Below are 25,709 nucleotides of genomic sequence, written 5' to 3'. Positions count from 1 at the left end.
TTGTCGCTGGGGTCACCAAGAGTCGGACACGAATGAGGACTCTCACTTTCACGAGCGTTTATCTAACTAATCCTGCCCGTGCAGCTGGTCAGGTGCCCTGGCGGTGCCCTCCCTCCAGGAACGGTACAGACCCTCCCATGCTGTGGTCGCAAAGGCGGATGTTGTCTCCTCAGCGCCTCGGGCACCGCACTTGCAGCGCTGTGGGTTCTCTGCTCTCCCTCCGGTTCTGAATTCTGCATCGTGTCTCTCTTCTTGCGAGGTTTCCCGCACCCTCCTTTTCCCATGAAATGGCACCCCACTCCAGTACTCTTGCCTGGAAAATCCCATGGACGGAGGAGCCTGGTAGGCTGCAGTCCATGGGGTCGCTAAGAGTTGGACAAGACTGAGTGACTTCACTTTCACTTTTCACATTCATGCATTGGAGAAGGAAATGGCACCCCACTCCAGTGTTCTTGCCTAGAGAATTCCAGGGACGGAGGAGCCTGGTGGGCTGCCGTCTCTGAGGTTGCACAGAGTCAGACACGACTGAAGCGACTTAGGAGCAGCAGCAGCCTTCTTCTCTTCCCGTCGCCGCGCATGGTTTGTGGTAGCAAGAACCAATGGATGCACTTTGGTTTGACTCTAAGCAGATAACGTGTTGTTATCTCAGTGTCTTTCAACCCAGTGATGGAAAGTGTGGGCACCACACCACAGCACTTCACGCCCTGAACTGTTGTCAGTCCGGTTGTTGTTAATCACTTAGTCGCGTGGGACTCTTTGAGATGCCATGGACTGTAACCTGCTAGGCTCTTCTGTCCATGGGATTCTCCAAGCAAGAATCCTAGAGTGGGTTGCCATGTCCCTCTCCAGGAGATCTTCCTGACCCAGGGATCAAATCCGGGTCTCCCCTTCACTGATCCCTTCCTCTGAATTCCAGTATTACTTTATGTCTCCGCTAGTCAGTTGTCATCTGTTTTCTAACAACGTGTGTACACATTCTACCTTGTCGGCAGTGGTGGTGGTGGAGTCACTCAGTTGGGTCTGACTCTCTGACCGCATGGACTGTAGCCCGCCAGGCTCCTCTGTCCATGGGATTCTCCAGGCAAGAATACTGCAGTGGGTTGTCATGCCCTCCTCCAGGGGATCTTCCCAACCTAGGGATTGAACCCTGCTCTGCTGCAATGCAAGTGGGTTCTTTACCATCTGAGCCACCAGGGAGGACTAGAGGAGGGGGCTAACGGTTTGATTAGTATGGGATGGACAGGCTGAAGGAGGGAACTAATTGGGCTGAACTTGGGATAGAAGAGGATCTACAAGATGCTGCAGGAAACTTGATGAGTTAGCTCTTTTGATCCCAATAAATGCAGATCCAGAAGCTATTATTAGGCGGGTTTACAGAGGTGGCCTCTGCAGGTAACACACAAGTGGCAGGGCCAAGGTTTCAGCCAGCTTCCAGGCTCCTCCCTCTTTCTTTTTCCCTTCCTCCCTCCCTCTCTGGCTTCCTTCTTTCTTTCCTTCCTTTCTTTCTCTCCCTCTCTCTTTTTTCCTTCTTTCCTTCCTTTCTTTCCTCTTAAGATTAAATAGCTAAATTGTTGCCCTCTTTATGGATTTCAGGTCATATATTTGGCTTGAAAAAACATGCAATGCCTAGTTTCAATGAAGAACTAATTATTTTTTTCCAAAGACAAAAGTGGAATAGGAAACTAAAATATTCTTCCAGTCTCTAAATGCTCATTAGAGAGTCAACTTCCATGGTGCCTGGCACAGAACAGTCTGAAGAGTTAGCTCCTCAGAATAGATTCATGTAAGCAAAAGCAAAAATATGCTATGTGTGTCTCTTACAAGACTCTTACAAGACCCTGAACTCATAACTAACAAGTCCTTGTTCAGTTTTTAAGTCAAGTCCAACTCTTTGCCACCCTAGGGACTGTAGCTTCCTAGGCCCCTCTGTCCTATGGGATTTTCCAAGCAAAAATACTGGAGTGGGTTGTCATTTCTTTCTCCAAGGGATCTTCCTGACCCAGGGATGGAACCTGGGTCTCCTGCATTGCAAGCAGATTCTTTCCCACTGAGCCACCAGGGAAGCCCACCGAATTATCACACTTATTTTTTAAATCATCTGCGTGCTTCTCCTTAGCATGATATCCAGAAAATCTAGACCTCCAAATTAGAAGGTGGCCCAAGTGCTAATGCTGCCTATGGCTCTTGCTACAAAATAGTTTCAGTCTAATTTGAAAGTCTGAAAAGAATGACAGAAATGAACAGACTCTGCATGATTTGAAGCAAACTTCCCAGAAGGACCTGGAGAGCCAAGAAGTCCACATGCTTGCTTGGTGGCATGTCTCAAAGAGGCATAGACAAGAATCTTCCGGATATTCTGCCACACTGACACAAAACAGTGAATGAACAGGAAGGTGAAGGCATCCACAGTCAAGCTATGTTGAGGCAGAAGTCTTAGGCACCCTTCCTCTCACTTTCAATCTCATGGTCCTTGAGAGCAGGCACTCTATGTAGTCCACTATGACAGGTTTAAACTCACTGCTCATGGGAATAGCTACCTAGAGGTTGGCATACTGAGTGAAGTAAGTCAGAGAAAGAGAAATAAGGTATGGTATGCCTTATGTGTGGAATCTAAAAAGAAGTGATACAAAAGAACTTACAAAATAGAAATGGACTCACAGGCTTACAGAAGGAACATATGCTTGTCAGGGGGAAGGGATAGTTATGGAATTTGGGGTCCACGTGTACACATTGCTATATATATAAAATGGGTAATCCAGTTTCCATGGTGGCTTAGTGGTAAAGACTCCTCCTGCCAACACAGGAGCCACAGGTTCGATCTCTGATCTGGGAAGATCCCACATGCTACAGAGCAGCTAAGCCCGTGTGCCACAACTATTGAATCTGTGCTCTAGAACCTGGGAATGGAAGCAAGAGAAGCCACCACAATGAAAGGCCCACATACCACAATGAGAATAGCCCCTGCTCATCAAAATTAAAGGAAAGCCTGTGCAGCAACAGAGACCCAGCACAGCCAAAAGTAAATGAATAAATAAAATTAAGTTAAATAAATAAAATAATATAAATTATACATTATAAAATTATATAATATTTATTTTACTGTATAAAATTATATAAAAATAAATAAAATTAAAATGGATAACCAACAAGGACCAGCTGTGTAGCACAGGGCGCTCTGTTCAATGTTATGGGACAGTCTGGTTGGGAAAGGAGTTTGGGGGAAAATGAATACATGTGTAAGTATGGCTGAGCACTCTGCTGTGCACCTGAAACTACCACAGCAATGTTATCCACGTATACTCCAATATAAAATAAAAAATCTAAAAAAAAAAAAATACAAATACTCTAAGGAAGCAGGATGTGAAGTGAATAGAGGCTCCAATGAGCTACAAATTAACCTGAAAACCTTTACTGAGAAGCACTGTCAGGATATACCTCCTCCCTCAGAAGTGTTGAGCTCAGGGAAATGGGGTTAATGGTGAATATTGAGAAAACCAAGATTAAAGCTGAGAATAAAAGCTATTGCTGTGGAGACAGTAGGTTGAAGGGAGCTGCCTAGATGTTAGAGGTCAAGAGCAAGCATGAGCAGCAGATAAGCCAACGCCAGCAAGGAAGGATGTAGCACCTGAAGGTCACCACCTCCCAGAAAACACCAAAGTCACTCACATTTTCAAAGGTCCAAACATAGCCACTGCTCTGTGGAGAAGGGTAGACCTGGAATCCAGAGCAAACTAATCTCAATGGACAGCTCCTTTGACTTTTTCTGTTGCAGATAGTGCTCAAGCTTTAACGCATTCTTGGGGCTTTGCCCTAGAAATTCACATGGCAACAGGACCATATTTGACAACTGTTAAGGACTTCAGCTTTCCCCATAAGGAAGAGTTTCCCTTCTGTTCTAAATTCTTCTTGATCAAAACTTCTAAAATGCAGCTGGCTACATTTCAAGTAATGAAGATCTTTGAGACCCTTAACTGGGATATGGAGACTGTAGAGAGAATTATTAATTTTAGGATTTGAGTCATGCAGAGGAGAAATGGTTTCAAGAGCCAAAGTTCTTATTTCAAGAAACTACATATATTTGTTACTTCCCACAACAAATATGGGCACCAAAATTTGAGCAGTGAGTAATACAGTAGAAACGGGCATGGATGAAGAACAGTTTTCTTAGTTTTATTAAAAATGCATACTAACCTAGATTAAAATTACAGAGCTATCAGTCCTCTTGTTTCAAAGAGTGTGTTGAATGCCAGCTGGGATCAAAGAAAAAGATTCCCTATTTTCCTCTCTGCTGAGCTCTAATGTTGCATCGCTTGCCAGATGCAGGAGGGCCTTGATCTGTCCCTGAGGAATGAAGAACAGGCCACAGATGGAAGTTAGACACCCAACCTGGGTCCCAGGATGGCTCAAAGTTAACTCAAATTGTCCCCAACACTGGAAGCCAAAATGTTCGAGTTACAATCGTCAGTGCTCACAGCTCAGCGCCTTTCTTACCTCCAGTTGGGTATAACAAGCAAATTTAAAAACAGGATACACAAAAGCCAGAACGCCACACAGAAGTCAATCGACCTCATGCAGCAGAGGAGATGAAGCCAGGTACTTGATGTGATTAGATAACTGTCTCAGGTAAAGAGATTTGTTTAAGCTGTTATGTCAATTACCTGACTATGTAGAAAGGATTCTGTGCCAAGGAGCTCAGCCAGAGTTAACAAGACATTAATCTATTAATTCAGACTAAACATTAAGAAGACTGAGTTTGACTCTAAAACCTGATATTTTGATTTGTGCAATGAGGCAAGAGTTCTGTTGTAATTTCTTCAATAATGCTAAATTTGACTACATTGAACCAAAGGGACTAAACATTTCTAATCCAAGTAAGTCAGTTGTATAACTAAGATTTTAAAGTTTTTTTTAATTTTTAAAAACCTACATAGCAGCAAAACTTGAACTTTTACAATAGCAGATGTGTCATTTTCAATCCCTTATTTATCAAACTGACCTATATACACAAGATATTAGAAATTTCTCCATAAAAATGGTTCAGGCTCTATTTTGCCTGAATAAAAAGTTTAAGACTGTATCTCAGAGTTTCTCAGATATTTTGAATATCTCTGCTTTCTCAATTTTGGATTTTTAAGAATATAAAAGTAATCAAAGTATACTTCTATTAATACCTCATAATGTAAATATATTTTGTATTATGTGAGCCTTCTATAATGTCAAGAATTTTCCAAAGCTTCAGCTAAGTAAAATAACCGTATGGGGGATTTTTTTAAAAATTTTCCAATTTAGGGGGGTGATTTGGGGAAAGAGACTATTCTTGCCTAATCACACTGTAATTAAAACTTACTTTCTAGAATAACTGATAATTTTGATATTTTTACCTTTATCTTTTTCTTCCTAGTAGAAGAAGTAATAGTGGAAGTAGTATCCCCATGAAGTGGAAGGTCGACTTTGAAAGTGAGATGGCTGGATGGCATCGCTGACTCGATGGACGTGAGTCTGAGTGAACTCCGGGAGCTGGTGATGGACAGGGAGGCCTGGAGTGCTGCAATTCATAGGGTCGCAAAGAGTCGGACACGACTGAGCGACTGAACTGAACTGAACTCAGGTTTAATGAGTCTGTAGTACAAATGTAAATATGACTCCAAATTATCCTTAAATTAAAAGAAACTTGGACCTAGATTAAATCTCTGCCCCCTACCCCCACCCCTGCCCGCGCCCTAATCAGAATACAGTCCTGGGGGCTTTCTTGGTGGCTCAGTTGTAAAGAATCTGACTGCCAGTGCAAGAGACACAGATTCAGTCCCTGATCTGGAAAGACTTCACGTTCTCAGTGGCTACTAAGCATGTGTGCCACGATGACTTAGCCTGCGCTCTGAAACCCTGGGACCCCAAGTGCCCTGAAGCCTGTGCTCACAATAGGAGAAACCGCTGAATGAAACCTGTGCACTCACTGCAGCTGGAGAGGAGCCCCTTCTCGCCACAACTAAAGAAAAACTTGCACGCAGCAACAAAGACCCAGCAAAGCCAAAAATAAGATAAATAAACATTTTTTAAAAAATTTAAAATACAGTTTGTATCGGTTGGTGGGGCCATGATAGAAAGAAACAAATTTCAGAAGCGTAATTGAAAATGAGTAAACAGGTAATTGTTCCAAGAGGTCATCTAGAGTACAGGACCTCTAGCATACGTGTGAACTGGATCCCGGCAAGCCAATCAAAGGCGCTTCACCCCTTTCCCTGTAATTGGAAGGTACATGCTGTCCACTATTCACACAGCGGAAGCCAGACCCAGCCTTAAGAAGTAAGATGTTGTTGAGAGCGTTAAGACAGAACGCACGACTGAACAGAGTTAACGCTTGCATATAAACAAGATTCCGGGTAGTGAGCTTGAGATCTACTCATTTTGTAGCCGCCTAAGACTGAGCGACTGAACTGAACTGAAGACTATTGTCCTACGTAAGCTCCCTTGCTAATTGAACCGCCCACTTATCAGACTGGAGTGGCTGCCTCTTTCTCTGGATTCTCCTTGCCCTCCATGTACAGGGTCTGGTTTCACCCAGGGACCTTCCAGGGATGAGAACCAACAGTGATTAACTCCAACTGCACCTAATTGTACCTTAATACAAAATATTTTACCATAGTGTGTGTGTGTGTCAGTTGCTCATCTGTGTCTGACTCTCTGTGACCCCATAGACAGACCAGTCCCAGTACATGGGACTCTCCAGGCAAGACTACTAGAGTAGGTTGCCATTCCCCTCTCCAGGGGATCTTCTCAATCTAAGGATCGAGCCCAGGTCACCCGCATTGCAGGCAGATTCTTTACCTTTACCGTCTGAGCCACCAGGGAAACCCCTTTTACCACAGGCGTGAGCCTAGATAACACACTAGTATTTGGGGAGTTTTGCTGCTGCTGCAGCAGCTGTTAAGTCGCTTCAGTTGTGTCCAACTGTGCTACCCCATAGATGGCAGCCCACCAGGCTCCTCTGTCCATGGGATTTTCCAGGCAAGAATACTGGAGTGGGTTGCCATTTCCTTCTCCAGGGGATCTTTGCGACCCAGGGCTCAAACCTGTTGTCTCCTGCACTGACAGCCAGATTCTATACCATTGAGCCACCGGGGAAGCCCACAATTAACATAAAGATATCCAAAATGACTTCTGAACTTTTTTTTTTCCTTTTTTAATCTCCTCAGGAGACAGACTGATTTTAGGACACCTGTTAGATCCCAATCTCTCACACATTTTTCTCAGATGCGCTTATCATTAGTACCTGGATAATTAAGGTATTGTCTGATTGACGGTACCAAAGGATATTCAGTAACACTTCATCAAACTACAACTTTCCCCTCAGAACTTCCAACCTATTTACAACGTTGCCATCCACTACTTGTGACTTAGGCAAGAGTGGTCCTACAGAGAATGCCCATGAGTGGCGCTGGCGCGGCTTCCATCTTTGCATGAGTGTATACCTTCTGCTCTAGTCTCCTAAGGTCTTTAGGAAGAGCCAAATAATAATCACATACACCACCTTCCTCTTAATTAAAAATTCAGCTAATTAGTTCGTTCCCTAAACTAAAGAGCCAGGAAAGTGAAAGTCGTTCAGCCATGTCTGACTCTGTGCACCCAGAATTCTTCAGGCCAGAATACTGGAGTAAGTAGCTCTTCCTGTCTCCAGGGGATCTTCCCAACTCAGGGATCGAACCCAGGTCTCCAACATTGTGGGCAGATTTTTTACCAGCTGAGGCATCAGGGAAGCCCTGGAAGTAGGTCTTAATTCAAGACATAGACTATCATGAATTGATATTTTTATATAAGCAAAATGTATAATTCACACCCACACTCACCCCCGCCATTGGGTGTTGGCACATGAGCCAATTCTCATCTAATGGAAACGTGAAATATTTGACAAACTATTCTGCTTTGTCAGCCCCATTCTCATTTTGCTATGCTACAAAAATCTCAATATATTAATCCTATCCCCTCTGATTTGGAAAGGTAACATCTACTCCTAGCTAAGTGCAAAAATTTCCGAAAGCAATCCTTCAGAATGTATTTTATTATGAGTGAGTACAAACCTCTACATTTGATTAAAATAAAAGTTGGACACACTGATATAAATTATTACAGAACATAGGGAGGGGTCATGAAAGTGAGAGAGAATCATCAGATTATAGAAATGACTTTATGAGAGACATGATTCTCTCTTCTGCTTTAAATGTATCTTTTCTATACATATATGTAAGCATGAATATGACTTTTCAAGTTTATTGCAGGAAACATCTATTCCTCTGAGTTCTGATTTTTTTTTTTTAATTCCTGATATTTTCACATTTCCTTTTGCCTTTGTTCTGGCATTTCGCTCTCTGGAGCCATTACTCAAAGTGATACTTAATGGCCAAAATAAGAAAGCAACATCTTTCAGTAATGCACATGACTGCTTAATGATGCAAGATCATCTTAATTCCCTCTCCTTGGGTTTTATTTTCCTTTAGGGGGCAACAATTCTAAAGGCTTAACTCTGTCTCAGCTGGTGAAAGTTGAATTGCCCTGCTGAGTGCCGTGGTATTTTTTTTCTCTCTTCTGTTGGTCTGAGGAATAAAATCCCTAATGCTCTTTTGAGAGTGAACCGTTTGAAGAGTGTTAGTGGTTTGCTTCCAAAATTTTGTTGCTTGGAGAATTGAGCTAAACACAAGGGAACAGATAGGCTGCTGTTTCCAAGACCTCTTAAAAGACATAAAATCACACCAAGTGATATGTCATTTTACAGATTTCTCCCTTTAACACCGTTTTCCCAAAGGCTGACCTGTTAGTTAAATCAGGAGAGAGGAAGTAGGGCTGATCACTCGGAATAGACGAGGAAGGATCCCAGAGAGCCCTAGAGTGCTGAATTCCAGGTTTATTATCAAAGAATGAGTAATGCGTGCACCGCCGTATGAGTGGCCGCAGAGTCACCTATATATAAATATCCAAGCTGCTCAGGCTCCAAGCCCCATGTGTTATACAGTCGTCCCTGCTCTTTCCCATCATGGCTCTTAGGTTCCAGATAATTCCCAAGTTCCCTAACAGTGCTTGATTCAATACTTGCCATCACTCCGCGGCTGCTGAAGTGGGGATTCTGACATGCTTACCGAGATCAGACTCGGAAAACTCAGTCCTACATCTTTTTCCCAGCAGAGTCGGGTGTCTCCAAATGTCTTACATCCTCCAGGAAATACAGAGCCGATGAGAAAAGGGGGCTAGTGCCTAAAGCTCCAGTCCTCTGGTTGTTCTGAGTCTCTGATCAGACCTCAAGCTCTCTCTCACTCCCTGAAGAAACCTGATGTCTTGCTTAATTGATTGTCTCCCCCGCTGGTGCTGGTGATCTGCTGGGGAAATGATGCTTTCTGCAGGATCATTTGGAGAAAATGAAACTCTTCCTTAATCATCACCATTTTGCCTGAAGTGTGAAACAAACTCAACCCCTAAGATTAAGTTTAACTTTACAAGAGATCATGGAAATGCTTCCTGATAAGGTGTTTCTAAGTCCCAAAGACTTAAGGGGCATTTTTGGCTGGGTGGCTCAGATGGTAAAGAATCTGCCTGCAATTCAGGAGACCTGGATTCAGTCTCTGGGTTGGAAAGATTCCCTGGAGCAGGGCATGGCAAGCCACTCCAGTATTCCTGCCTGGTGAATCCCATGGACAGAGGAGCCTGGCGGGCTACAGTCCATGGGGTCACAGTGAGTCAGACATGACTGAGCGACTAAGCAGCAGCATAGCACCAAGTACCACGCTCCCACACCCACACCAGCCCCACGCCACCAGCACCAACTACAGTGCCTTAGAGCAATTAGGTGCAGAGTGCAGTTTAAAGTCTACACTGCTGACTTGTTATTTAGTCACTCAGTCAAGACGATTCTTTCGTGACCGCATGGTATGTAGCCCCGCCAGGCTCCTCTGTCCATGAAATCTTCCAGGCAAGAATACTGGAGTGGGTTACCATTTCCTTTTCCAGGGCATCTTCCAAACCCAGGGATTGAACCTGGTTCTCCTGCATTGCAGGCAGATTCTTTACCACCTGAGTCACCAAGGAAGCCTGACTGTCTCCCAGACTTTGCTCAAATTCATGACCATTGAGTCAGTGATGCTTTCTAACGTCTCCTCTTCAGCTGCCCCCTTCTCATTTTGCCTTCAGCCTTTCCCAGCATCGGGGTCTTTTACAATGAATCAGCTCTTCACATCAGGTGGCCCAACTATTGGAGCTTCAGTTTCAGCCAGCAGTCCTTCTAATGAATATTCAGGGTTGATTTCCTTTAAGATTGACTGGTTTGATCTTCTTGCAGTTAAACGCAAAACGGTTTTCTTTCTTCTCAGGTCTTTCTTGCAAACTGTCCTTGTATCTTTTGTCTGCTATTTAGCACCACAGAGTACCATGAAGTCCCTGGGCCAGGGTAGATCCTCCCAGGCTCCCTGGACCTGGTCTTGCCTGTGATCCCAGGCTGCTCAGAGCAGCACACTGCTCTCAGGGTTGTTCCACAGCTTCAGGCCTGATGCTCTGGGTAGGGACACAGCACATCCAATCTCCCCTTCCCAGGGCCACCTTCCCAAGCTGTATCTGAGCGGCCACCAAAGGCTTGCAACCTCTAGTAGGGGTATGTCCTCAGTAAAAACTGATAAAGAGAATCACTCTCCACCCACAGTCACTGACTAAACACTTCCAGCCCTGGAAAAAGATGACTATAGCCATCTCTCAATGTGAATGAGAAGGACCCTATGAGGCCTTCCTAGATAGGATTTCCCTCCTGCCCACATATCATCTGCACTAACTAATAGTATTTGAGGCAAATTCTCTGAGTCGTTTTGCAGATGTGAATTCCTCCCCTCCTCAGATGAAAGATGTTAACTACTTGATGACCAAGAGCACAGGGCCCCAGGCCTCCTGGAGGCAAGGACAGGGAAATATCCAGTTCCCTCATCATCAGCCAGTCAGAGAATTTTGCACAACCTGATCATGTACCCTGGGAACCCACCTTCCAACCTGGCCTTTAAAAATGCTTTGCCAAAACACTTCAGGGAGCTCCTAGCTTTTTAGGGCACAAGCCACCTCATCTCTACGCATGGCCTTGCAGTAAAACCTTCTGTGCTTCAAACTCTGATGACACAGTTTGCTTGACCTCACTGTGCATCAGGCACATGAACTTGAGTTGACATCATTCCAAGATGTGGCAGAGTACCCGTGTCTGATCCAGACCTGCCCTCCCTGTGCCTAAATCCAGGACCCTGTGGGGTGAGCCTAGGGCAACTGAGAAAGAGCTGGCCATTGAGCAGAAGCAAGGAGGGGGAAGCCAGGTGACCAGGACTGATGAGTCTAAGAGTCAAAGGATATTCCTTAAGGATGTGGGGAGACAGTGTAGGCCAAGCAAACATTCAAAGATAAATTTAAGTATCAGGACGGTGCCCAGAGATCACTCAACCACAAGCCAGGGCCCTTCTGAGTATATCAGCCCAAGGCGAATGCATAGGCCCTGTGCCCTTGAAATAAGCCTCCCGTAATCTGGTGTTCTCTATTCTCTTGGCCAAACTCAGCAATGCCAGTTCAGTGTCTCTGGGATAGTCAGAGTGGGATGGAGCAGATTGGCTTTGACAATTTGGGAAATGCAGAATTGTGTTTACAAGTCTGTGTTACCATGCACCAACAGCTCAGTGAGGAATAAAGGCGACATGCTGATCTGATTTTCATCTACCTGAGTTCCCTCTTATCTTTGTTCCTACTCTGCTCACTCTCCCTCAGTGAATTATGGACTCTCTGTGTCCTGAGAGCAAGACACCCACAGGGAGTGGTTCTCCTCCTGCTCCATGGCACACATCCTCTCTGGGGATCTCCCCAGTGTAGGGAGACCACCTCTGGCCCAAGGTTGCTTATTGCCAGGAATACCAGCATGTCCATTCCAGGGTCTGATTAGCTTTCACACAAAGCTCCATCCTTCATCGTAGCCTTTCTTAGTAATTTTCGCATTTATTTTGTTGTTGTTCCGTTTCTTTATAAGCAATTCACAGCTGGCCAAGGAAAAGTAGAGCTGTTTATTGGATCCTCTTAGATTCCCTTGTAGCTCAGTTGGAAAAGAATCTGCCTGAAATGCGGGAGGCCTGTGTTTGACTCATAGGTTGGGAAGATCCCTGGAGAAGGAAATGGAAACCCATTTCAGTATTCTTGCCTGAGAAATCCCATGGACAGAGAAGCCTGGGAGGCTACTGTCCATGGGGTGGCAAGATCTGGACAGAACTTACCAACTAAAAACCAATATACTCCAAAGCACACATGAGATTTTCCTCAATCCTTGGCCTGACCTTCCTGTGACTTTTGATACTTGAGGATTGGGTGCTCCCTGTGGATGGATGGAGCCTGTCCAACATCTGAATTTCAGAAACCTGTCTCAGCTTCCTTCAATTCCTTTTCTGAGTTTTCCTTCTCATTTTCAGCCAGAACGTTTCCTTTGCTTATTTCATAAAGACTATCTTCCCCAGCATCCTCTCTTCAGCATTTTATCATTATACTCCCTCTCTTTAAGAGCCCTTTCCCCTCCAGTGTTTCCAATGACCACCTATACACCAATGATTTTCTAATTTCCTTCCCTAGCTTGATATTTCCTACAAAGTTCAAAGCTAGTATTGTTGTCTTTATTAAATATCTGTGTCTGGATAGGAAAGTCTTCTAGAAACTCTATGGTATCAAGTGAACTAATCCTGTTTTCTTTTTTAAATTGGCTCCTCCTTTTATATCCTCAACAAGATGAAGAGCTAATTCATACACACAGTGTTCCCAAGCCAGAAGTCCTAACCTCTGAGATTCCCATATGATATTGCTTTCTACTCTTAGCACATTCACCAAATAACCAACTCCTATAAGTAATACACTCTATATATTTTATTTTGTTTTTCAGTATGACCCTTTCTCTCAGTTCCCCTTATCTCAGATCATCGTTATTACATAAATGTGCACTAAGAAACGTGCCTTATTTAAGAGACTTGGGTAGAAAAGCAAAAGTTTCCATCAGAAGATATTCATTGATCAATCAACTGCAAAATCAATATATTCTCTGGGTTTATATCAGCTTAAACAAGTTTCTTTCTCTATAGTTTATATTGTTTCCTTTGAAGAATTCATATTTCCATGTTTACAGTAATTGCAAATATCTGGTTATACAACATAAATTATACCATGCAAATTGATTTCAAAATTATGCTGCTTACTTTGCAAAAGAAGAAAGATTCAATAGAATAGATGAAAGTATTGGAGACAATCTCAAATGTCAGAACAATCACAAGGGGTTAGGTTGTGTACTGCACAATTGTAGGGCTGGCATTGTCCATGTGATGATTATAATTGTGCATTTATTATGAAAAAACTATGTTTGGGAAGGAATACTTTCCTTTTTCTTCTTTTTTTCTAATCCAACAATAGTTTCTGTGTAGTTAGGAAGTAGAATTGCAAAGCATACTCATAGCCATTTCAAATGAGAATTGAGTAGGCTTTGATCACTTAGCAATTAGGGAAAGTGAAAGTGAAAGTCACTTAGTCATGTCTGACTCTTTGAGACCAGAATTCCCCAGGCAAGAATACTGGAGTAGGTAGCTGTTCCCTTCTCCAGGGGATCTTTCCAACCCAGGGATCGAACCCAGGTCTCCCACATTGCTGGCGGATTCTTTACCAGCTAAGGCACAAGGGAATCCCATCAATTATGTAAGATATAATCATTAGGGATTAAAATGGTGTGCATATCAAAGAATTAAGACAAATACCTTGGAAAAAGTAATAAAACTCTCAAATATATTTACAAATTTGGCCCTCTTTGAAGTTAATGATATTAAAGTCAAATATACATTTCAGGACCCAAAATATGTTATCATATAATTTTATAAGAAAAAGTATGCAATAAGTATTAAAGCTTCTAGTTCCCTTTTACTTATAAGAATCCCCACACAGCTTAAAAATAAAACCTGACTGTGACTTAATATAAGCCAAAGTAAACTTTTTTTCACAATGTTACTTTTATCTTTTAAGATAAAACCATCATGAAAAAATGTGTTCCATTATTTACATGACATTTAAATTGCATATTTAGTGGGTCAACACGAAATAGCAATCTGCTTAGATTATGTGTCATTGGCTGAGAAAGACTTACCATACTGAACTAACCCCACACAATGATGTCTCTAAAAGAGAACTCCAACAAGGCACTCATTGCTTAAGTTCCTTCACTAGTTCATAAATGCTCTGTGGGTGCATTTTAAGTCCCAGTAAAGTCCTCCATCTTTTTTCACTATTCCAAGTCTTATCTTATCTTCAGGCTGATATCTTGTAACTTAACCTCAGTTCAGTCCAGTCACTCAGTCATGTCTGACTGTTTGCAAACCCATGAATCGCAGCACGCCAGGCCTCCCTGTCCATCACCAACTCCTGGAGTTCACTCAGACTCATGTCCATCGAGTCGGTGCCCTCCCTCAAAACTACCACCACACCACTTATTTAGTCCTCAACACCTCCACAACTGAGGTCTATTCATGGCTCCTAGAATGAACCATACTGAATCAAGCTGGCATTCAGCCATGTAATCTCTTCTGCTTTGACTACTTGTTCTCACCTAAGATCGTTTACTTTTCATCCTTCAAAATCATGCTGATGGTTTCACTTGCTCTGAGATGCTTTCTTTGACAGACTGCAGGCCAAACTCCTCACTTTGTAACCACTCAAGAAAGAACAGGACTCAATCTTCGCAGGAGCACTTGCACTCAGCACCTATGTCTTTTGCTATGTTCACCACCTTGTATTTCAAATCCCTCCTTAAACGTGTGAGCATCTAGAAAAAAAGAGACTGTATCTGTACACTTAGGTGCCTATACTTACTTTAATAGGCCCATAAGAGAAATAAGGGGGCTTCCCAGGTGGCGCTACTGGTAAAGAACTCTCCTGCCAGTATAGGAGGGATAAGAGATGTGCGTTTGATCCCTGGGTCTAGAAGATCCCCTAGAGGAAGACATGGCAACCCACTCCAGTATTCTTGCCTGGACAATCTCCATGAATAGAGAAGCCTGGAGGGCTACAGTCTATGGGGTCTCAAAGAGTCAGACAGAACTGAAGTGACCTAGCATGCATGCACACACACACAAAAAGAACATTAGACAAAAAGTTAGTCTTTCAAAATGGATCAAAACTGGCACAGGTCAAAGGAAGGGCCTTACCATTGTTCCCATTAGTTCTTCAGATCCTGTGTGTGAGGCTCCCTATAATGAGTGGACTGAGAGATTCCAAGGATACAGAGGTCTCTATAAACATGGAACTAGGGAAGATCGCTTCTTCTTTTTTGTTTGTTTTTAATTTTTATTGGTGTATAGTTGACTTACAGTGTTATGTTAGTTTCAGGTGTACAACAAAGTGAATCAGTTTTACGTGTACATAAAACCACTGTCTTTTTTTTTTTTTTAGATTCTTTCCCCATATAGGCCATTTCAGAATAGTGAGTAGAGTTCCCTGTGCTCTACAGCAGATTCTTATTAGTTATTTATATTGTATGGAATAGTGCATTTACATCAATCCCAGTCTCCTTATTTATTGCTCCCCCTTCTCCCATACCCTCTGGTAAACATAAATTTGTTTTCTACAGCTTTTTTATTCTACTCCTTGTTGTTGTTGTTGTTGCGGATTTTTTTTTTTTTTTTTTTGAGTATAGTTGCTTTACAATGCTGCCTGGCAGTACAGTGGTTGAGGCTGCCTCTTGAAATGGATGAAAGCTTTATTTCCTGGCTACCCACAGACCACATCTTTAACAGACCACAAAACCTCCTTGTTGTTTTATTTTGCTCTTTTAAAAGATAATAGTTAACATATTTTCCCATCCAATTTTGTGTTGTCTAAACAATAGAAGATCTTACAAATCTGATATTTTCAATGGTAAATAAGAAAATCACAATACAAATTACTTATGTTTTTAGCACTCAAGACTTTATTATTTTATATCTGTGGAATTCAAGGAAAAACTCTTTCTTGCCTATTTTCTCCATCTGTGAAAGTCTGTTCCCTGTCTTTTATTATTTTAGCACTGTCACAACTGATAATTCAATGTATAACCAATTATTTTCAAAAAAAAAATGTAAAACTAAAATTGGATACACCCATCACCTTGGGCAGATACCCTAAACAATAACAACTTATTTCTATGGCCTGGAGGCAGAGAAGGAGTCCAAATAATGAGTTAAGGTCAAATCTTACACTTAGTCTAAGAAAACTTTCAGAAACATAAAAGAATAGGAGACAATTCCAGAATTTCATCGCAGGTGTTAGCTGAGCTGTCTAAAAATGGAAACGAGCATCTGAGATGGGTGATTCCAACTGGTCAAATAGGTAAATAGTCAGCCATATTATAGCTGATATGTGATAGGGCGCAGATGCTGCTGGGAGCCCAGTAAAAGATTCTCAATCCCTACGGAAGGTAAGTATTTGAAGAATAGTAAAGCTATAGCTAAGAATGAATTCGGGCATTAAGCAATTCAATAAAACAATAATTCAGATCCAGAAATCAAAGCAAAATTCAAGTTAGGTTAAGAGTTGGGTTACTGGATATACAATGATTTTATAAAACCAAACTAAGTTAGGGTTAGAAAAATTTCAAAAGTAATGTGCTTACATGCTAGGGATGGGATACGGATGGGGAATTAAAAAGCTAGTTAAATGTCCTTTACCACAGGGTATAAATTACTCTAAATCTTGATCCCCTAGCTGACACTTTTAGGTATATAAGACGTGAGCTATGAAAAGCCTGTGGAAGAGAAATACAAGAGAAAATCCAAAACTTAAATTTAAGGTGAGTATGACATCTGACATTATTCAAGCTCAGGGAACAGGGTAGCTTAAAGCAGAGATATTAAAATTTGAAGAACATCTTAATCATCTGCCAATCATTTTCATTTAGCTCAATAAACTTTAAGCAGATTGAAATTTATTGGCTCAGCATTTCCAGACAAAGGATAAAAAAGATGTACAGAAGATGATGGATCTAGCTGGTACCCAAGAGCAAGGAGGACCAATGACTCTAACACCTCTGAGACTCTGCTTCCTCCATCTTTTATCTGGGCTTTCCTCTGGCTGTGAGCTGGCATACAACCCTCACAGTAGTGGGGAAGCAGACCCACAGCCCCTCTTGAGTTTTGCACCTCCATCCACAGCTTCTGCTATCAGTAGAGAACATACTTTTTCAGGTTCTGACTGATTTGAAATAGCCTGGAAAATGCCTTGAATTGACTAATCTTAAGGTTAGGCAATGATTCTTGGACCAATGGGAAGAGAGAGCCAAGGTAAAGCTATGATGGGCTGAATTGTCTCCCCCATAAATTCATATGTTAACACTCTAACCCTAGTTCCTGAGAGTGTGAATGCACTTGGAAATAGGGCCCTTACAGAGGGAATTAGGTAAACATGATGTCATCAAGGTGAGTCAAAATCCAAACATGATGAATATCCTCATAGGAAGGGGAGGTCTGGACACAGATATGCTGGGAAAGATTGAAGGCAGGAGGAGAAGGGCACAACACAGGACGAGATGGTTGGATGGCATCACTGACTCACGGGCATGAGTTCGAGCAAACTCCAGGAGATGGTGAAGGACAGGGAAGCCTGGAGTGCTGCAGTCCATGGGAGCGCAAAGAGTTAGACGTGAGTGAGCTACTGAACAAAAAACAAAACCAAAAATACAGAAAGAAGGCCATGTGAGGACACAGGAAGGAGACAGCCATCTACAGGCCAAGAAGAGAAGTCCCAGAAGAAACCAACCCTTCTCACACCTTGATCTCAGATGTCTAGCCTCCAAAACTGTGAGAAAATGGGGAAAAAAAGAGAAAAAGTTAAACCATGCAGCCTGTAGTGCTTTGTTATGGCAGCCCTTGGTAAATGAATTCAGAAATGGAGCAGAGGTCCTCTAGGGCACCAGAGCCTTACTCCAGCTCCTGCCATCAGTACAGAGGATACTCTGCCATGCCCTGCTTTTATGTGCCCTGGCAAAGGCTTCCAACTGACCACACCTGAGTCAGTGAATAATCTTGGACTAATACAGAGATAGACGCAGAGTGTTGTTTGGGCTGGTTGCTTCCACCTGGACTAGTCAACTGTGGTCAAAGAACTACAGACAAACACGAAGTCAACTTCCATTGGATTGATGGAATTGTGTTTTAGAATAATTCAGAGGAAAAGTGGTACTGTTTCAAGAGGAATAAGGGTTTGGAATGTTAAAAAAAAATAATATGTAAATTCACTGTAACAGTTTTCCAAAAATTCTATGACTAGACATTCGAGTTTCTGATACTTTGCATGGGTACATTTAAATATTTAAAAGTTTTACAGATGATTCTACTAATAAACTAGTTTATGAATCACTAATTTTTAGTCAAGATAGAGTGTTTTATGACCTTTGGACTACAAAGCAGTTTTTAACATTGTTTTTCTTTTTTTTTGGCATGACTAGCCAAGAATATACGAATTCCAGGTTAAAAATGATAGGTTAATTCCCAGGTAGAAAGGTATAAATGATGAAGCTTCACAATGAAACATGTAGGACACCTTTGAAAATGGCTCTACATGGTTGGTGTTGAGACGTGTAGAGAAAACATCTTGATTTTTCTTTGAATTTGACTGTACCTGACTTCTATCTTTGACAGGAATCTAAGTTGGACAGATATTGGACAAACTATCATAAGAAAAAGAAAATAGGTAAACAAAAGCATACAAAAATATTTTTTTCCCACATCATAGAATGTAAAGGATAGCCATAGATTGTGGTAAAGCACCGACAAATGGATCTAAATCTTGAAGCTATTGCTAACATTTAAGCCAAAAGTGCTGGAATATATGTCCTGGGCATTTCACACCTTAATAATAGCTGAATTGAGTTTCTGGATAAATTCATGCAAAGCACTGTGATCATTTGTTTTCAATAAGAAAACATGTTTGATTGAACTATTTTTACTTATGTTGGGCAGAGATATTTTTTCTCGTCTTTTCATGCTGAGTTTAATCATTCATTTTATTCCTACCTTTTTACTTATGAATATTTTATGTATTTACGATAAGAAACTATTAGGGACTTAAACACAGAACAAAATAAATGAAAAGAACTTCACGTTAAGATCTCTGTCCACGGGGATTCTCTAGGCAAGAATACTAGAGTGGGTTGCCATGTCCTCCTCCAGAGGATCTTCCCAACCCAGAGATCACACCCATTGCTCATTGTAGGCGGTTTCTTTACCATTTGAGCCACCAGAGAAACCCAAAAATACTGGAGTGGATTGTCATGCCCTCCTCCAGAGGATCTTCTCAACCCAGGAATTGAACCAGGTTCTCTTCTATTCCACGAGGATTCATTACCAGATGAGTTACCAGGGAGGCCCAAGGACAATGCTAATCCAAAATAAAAAATGAGTAATGGGGGCAATGACAAGAGATGCAGAAATTCTGCATTAGTGGAGTGGGCATTGCTATAAAGCAGTATGAGAACCTTTCTTACAGTTAGTGAGATGTCAGTCATGAAGAAATACAGATTGATGAACTATACTCCCCAACCATGTGAAGCAACTAGCTACTAGTTATAAGAAATAGAGATGAATCTAAGGTCATTTGCATTATGTTGAAGATTTAGTGATGTCTGCTTCCCAGGTGGCTCTGTGGTAAAGAATCTGCCTGCCAATGCAGGAAACGCAGGAGACACAGGTTTGATCCCTGGGTCGGGCAGATCCCCTGGAGGAGGGCATGGCAACCCTCTCCAGTATTCTTGCCTGGAGAATCCCATGGACAGAGGAGCCTGGTGGGCTACAGTCCATGAGGTCACAAAGAGTCAAATAAAACTGAGCAACTGATCCTGCTCACAAGCAATGTTAGCCTGTGTGTGTGCTTGCTCAGTTGCCTCAGTCATGCCCAACTCTTTGTGACACGATGGACCATAGCCCACCGGGCTCCTCTGTCCATGGGATTCTCCAGGCAAGAATACTGGAGTGGGTTGCCATGTGCTCCTCTAGGGGCTTTCCCTGACCTAGGGATCAAACCCACAACTCTTGTATCACCTGTGTTGCAGGAAGGTTCTTTACCCACTGAGCCACCTGGGAAGTCCCAACATAAACCACTAAGGTAAAATGGCCTTTTCATTCATTCTTGGTGCCAGTAAGAGGGAGATAGAAGGGTTTATAAACATGCTCTCTATCATCAGTTCAGTTCAGTAACTCCGTCATGTCCGACTCTTTGCAACCCCATAAACAGCAGCACTCCAGGCCTCCCTGTCCATCACCAACTCCTGGAGTTCACCCAAACCCATGTCCATCAAGTCAGTGATACCATCCAACCATCTCATCCTCTTTTGTCCCCTTCTCCTCCTATCCTCAATCTTTCCCAGCATCAGGGTCTTTTCAAATGAGTCAGCTCTTCGCATCATGTGGCCAAAGTATTGGAGTTTCACCTTCAGCATCAGTCCTTCCAATGAATATTCAGGACTGATCTCCTTTAGGATGGACTGGTTGGATCTCCTTGCAGTCCAATGGACCTTCAAGAGTCTTCTTCAGTACCACAGTTCAAAAGCATCAATTCTTCAGCACTCAGCTTTCTTTATCGTCCAACTCTCACATCCATACATGACCACTGGAAAAACCATAGCCTTGACTAGATGTACCTTTGTTGACAAAGTAATGTCTCTGCTTTTCAATACACTGTCTAGGTTGGTCATAACTTTCCTTCCAAAGAGTGTCTTTTAATTTCATGGCTACAGTCACCATCTTCAGTGATTTTGGAGCCCTCCAAAATGAAGTCAGCCACTGTTTCCACTGTTTCCCCATCTATTTGCCAGGAGGTGATAGGGCCAGATGCCATGATCTTTGTTTTCTGAATGCTGAGCTTTAAGCCAACTTTTTCACTCTCCTCTTTCACTTTCATCAAGAGGCTCTTTAGTTCTTCTTCACTTTCTGCCATAAGGGTGGTGTCATCTGCATATCTGAGGTGATTGATATTTCTCCCAGCAATCTTGATTCCAGCTTGTGTTTCTTCCAGTCCAGTGTTTCTCATAATGTACTCTGCATATAAGTTAAATAAGCAGGGTGACAATATACAGCCTTGACGTACTCCTTTTCCTATTTGGAACCAGTCTTTTGTTCCATGTCCAGTTCTAACTGTTGCTTCCTGACCTGCATGCAGGTTTTTCAAGAGGCAGGTCAGGTGGTGTGGTATTCCCACCTCTTTCAGAATTTTCCACAGTTGATTGTGATCCACACAGTCAAAGGCTTATAGATACAGTTTTAGATGGGAAGGAAGAACTTGTCCTGAAGCAAAGTCCATGTTAGGGAAGGAAGGATGACAACTGTATGCCCCAGTCTTACCTGATTTTTAACACAAAACCAGCATACTTTGGGGGCTCTGAATGTAATGGCTTCAAATATCAACTCATAAGTGAATCAATGAATGATAAGTGAATGAATGCATAGATAAATTTGGAAGCATCATACCAGATTATGAAGCCTTAGGCAGCAATCTTGAAATCATAGGAGAAAGGAGATATTTCAGCTTTGCTTTGGAACAGTAGTGAACAGCTGGCTGAACAGATGTTCTTTGAAGAATCAGATTTGGATTTCTAGTCCAAGCATAAGCTGAGGATTGGAATAACAGGCTCTTGGCAAAGTAAAGCTCAAGAGAATATGGTTGAGCATGTTTATCCAAAAACTAGCTGCCTTGCTCACCAGAGCACTGTGTCCAGAGGGGAAGTCTGTCCTGATAAAAGAGTACAAACCATCATGTTAGACCATTATCATGCTCAGACTTCATATCCGTGGTTCAGTTATAAAAAAGTTGCAAACAAGCTTACACCTTGCAGAGGTTTTGCATATTGCTGGAGGTAAAGATTTGAAGTAATAGCCCTTTAAGTTGCTGAGCACTTTATCCTATGAGTGGGTCTAGATCCCTTGGGAGCCAATATCTCAAAAGGACTTCATTTCCCTACTTCCAAGAAGCAGAACACATTGCGTTCTCATCCCTTACTCATGAATTCATAGTCCAGGGAATAAGAGTGCAAATGTTCTTCCTTCATATCCCATCAAGTCTTAAAGGAAATTTACCATTATTTTTCTTCAGATACTTATGAAGTGCCTGCATGCTATGTCGCTTCAGTCTTGTCTGACTCTTTGCGACCCTAAGGACTGTAGCCCACCAGGCTCCTCTGCCCATGGGATTCTCCAGGCAAGAATACTGGAGTGGGCTGTCATGCCCTCCTTCAGGGGATCTGTCTGACCCAGGGATTGAACACATGTCTCTTTATATCTCCTGCATTAGCCGGTAAGTTGTTTACCCCTAGACCCAACTGGGAAGCCTATGAAGTTCATAATGTTGCAGGAATTATGGAGGATAAAGATGATAAACCTTGGTATATTCCTATATGGAAATTTTGGCTCTAATCCATGCTACTGCTGTTAAGTTGCTAAGTCGTGTCCAACTCTTTGCAACCCCATTGACTGCAGCCTGCCAGGTTCCTCTGCCCATGGGATTTCCCAGACAAGAATACTGGAGTGGGTTGCCGTTTCTTTCTCCAGGGAATGTTTCCGACCTGGAGATCAAACTTACATTTCCTGCATGGGCAGGCAGATTCTTTACCACTGAGCTACCTGGAAAGCCCAGTGGTGTGCTACATACAGGCTAAAATAAGTGTAGTAGACATTTGAAATTAAAGGACTATTAAAGACAGATAAAATATTGCACTTCTGGAGTGGGACCATTATTATTATTTTTTTTTTCTGGGAGTAATAAGAAAGACCACATAATGAAAATAACATTTAGCCAGCTTTCAAGAATAGGCAAAATTTGACCTTGTGTAAAAAATAATAATGGAAGCAGTTATTTATTGAGCTATCACTGCATGGCAATCATTGTCCTAGACAGTGAGGTAGATACCTGCATTATTTAGAATAAGCTAAGATGGTGTAATAAGGAGAATACAAATATTCACTTTCCTAAAGACTAAGAATTTTCTACCACTTTGCGATATCACATGATTTTCATCATTACATTAGCCATTACGTCTCAATAATAACCTTAAAATCTGTATGTGGTTCAGTTACTCTACTTGTGCTAGCTTTTTTATGTGGGAAAAAATATTTACTTATCATGTCTGTTTCTCCATGTAATGAGATGAACTCTTTCTTTAAGGTGGCACTGTAAGAATGGAGAGGTGGGCAAGGTATAATTTCATCATCTTTTTAAAATCCAAGTCTGGGGATAAATACAAAGAAGGGGATGAAGAAGAGAAAGAAGAAATATGATTGCAATGTCTTAGAACATTAGAGATACATTGATAAGACTGTCAAAAAATAAGCAAGCAAGGAAGACCTTTTTTAATACATAATATTTTCGTAGTAAATAAAAACTAAATTGTGTATAAACAAACAAACATAAATGGATAATTGGAGAGGGTTGATAGATTAGTGACAAAGATAAAATAACTTTTAAAAGATGAAATTGAGGTGCTAGGTAGTTATGCACTTGCACGTGTGGTATTTCTCTATTAGGAAAATATTCTAAAAAAAAAATCCAAAAAGGAGAGGGTATATGTATACATGGAGCTGATTCACTCTGTTATCAGTAGAGATGAATACAACACTGTAAATCAACTATACTGCAATAAAGGTAATTTTAAAAATTTTAAAAAAGGAAAAAATGATAAATTGCCCAAAACATTAAAGTTTCCCACTTGCAATTTTTCTAATTCAGTATTGCCATAACTTTGTCAATTTTCTTCACTAAAACTAGAGAATCAACCCTAAATAAACTGCTTTTAATTTTTGCAATTTTGAATGCATCCTTTTAGAGTGGAGCCAGTTTTACCAACTAGCTGAGAACTTGGTCCTAATTAATTAGTTGAAATGGAAACTTTAGAAGTCTGTATTTGATATTCTCTTAATGGCTATGTAGGGATCGAAAAAAAAACATAACTGAAGCAAATCACTACAAAGTTAGAACCCAGTAGTGACATTTCTAAACTATAAAACAGCTCAAAGAAGAATAAAAGGGGGAAAAACATATAAGCTTCGGATTCTGTATTTTTAATGTCAAAAGTGATTTCAGTCATCTTCTCACTGCCCTTTCAAGAAGCAATCAAAAAATGACATCAGACTCAGGGAAATTTGGAGGATCTAAAGTGACTCTTAATTTTACAATTTACAGTTTTCATTGCTTTAAGACTATCTTCTTTAACAGCAGTTATTGAACTGGTGGATTGAGTTCCAAAGGATCGTTACATAAGATTAGCTGTTTTGTAATTTTTCAGAAAGTTTGAGTCACTTTTAGCAACTTCTAACAGATCCTAAAAATCAACAATATATGTCAGTATTGAATATAGAGTTCTGAACCATTAAATTTAGGTAAAGCACTTATGCCTTAAGTTCAGGAGGCCACTGCTTGGGGGAGGAGGGTGGAAAGCAATAAAAAGGAATTTTAAAATCAAAGCAAAAAGCATATTAGATGAAAGAGCAGGGATTCAAAGTTAAATGTTATTTCCCTGGCCCCTATCCCCAGGGGTGAAGCAAATGTGTTTCCATAGTTCCAAAACAACTAGTTGAAAAGTGAATAACTGATTTTCTTTGCAAATATGCAGGTAAAATCATTTTAACTAAAGTTTACTCCTCCAATTCTTTTACCTTTAAATAGGTAAATAGTTTATATAAATAGACTTCCCTGGTGGCTCAGACTGTAAAACATCTGTCTATAATTCGGTAGACCCAGGTTCGAACCATGGGTCAGAAAGATCCCTTGGAGAAGGAAATGGAAACCCACTCCAACATTATTACCTGCAAAATCCCATGGACAGAGGAGCCTGGTGGGCTATACTCCATGGGGTCACAGAGTTGGACATGACCGAGCAACTTCACTTTCACTTTCTTTCACTTTGTATAAAAGTAGAGATGGAGAAATTAAAATGGTGATACAGGCATATAAGACTAACCGATGAATTAATGAAATTGAGAACTGAGAAAGAAAGGCAGAAGTTCAAAAGCATACCTGAGAAACAGAGAGAGTCAGAGGGCCAAGAAAAACAGGGCACATAAAATTATAGCTGGTAATAATGAATCATGAGAGGCCTTATATTTTAGTGCATTTTTAAAATCTAGTCACACTCGTTCAATGAGGTGAAATAATAACTGATATTGACAACTTTGAACCAATGGGTGGAAGGATGCTGCATCTGTCAAATAAAATGATTCAAAGCAGAATTAAAGTTAAGCTGAATGAGAGAGAGAATGAGCAAAAAAGTTGGAAAGGAGATCCCTAAGTGAATGTAGAAAGTGGCATTATATACTGCCTGCAAAATGAGGACAGATGAAGATGAATGGTCTGCAGATATTCTGCCTGTGCTTTTTCAGAAGATGGTTTTGCTTTATTTATCTTGGCTGCCACAAAGAAGTAAGGCTCGGCCATACACAGACGCATCCCACATGGCAGTAGAAAGCATCTGTTTCAGAAATAACTGTACTCATGTTAGAGAAGCATATTATCTACATATATATGGTGGATAGAAATTTCAAGGTAATTATGTTTCTCAGTGTTAATCTGTACTATTTGTATGACACATTGTGGTTCTGTACTTTCCTTGGTTCTTTTAGACAAATCTCTTCCCACATTAAAAAGAATCTCAGATGTTTACACATCACAGAATCATGACATGT

The sequence above is a fragment of the Oryx dammah genome, unplaced genomic scaffold (assembly GCF_014754425.2).
Source record: "Oryx dammah isolate SB20612 unplaced genomic scaffold, SCBI_Odam_1.1 HiC_scaffold_26, whole genome shotgun sequence".
Classification (NCBI taxonomy): Eukaryota; Metazoa; Chordata; class Mammalia; order Artiodactyla; family Bovidae; genus Oryx; species Oryx dammah.
Note: the sequence above shows the minus strand (reverse complement) of the source record.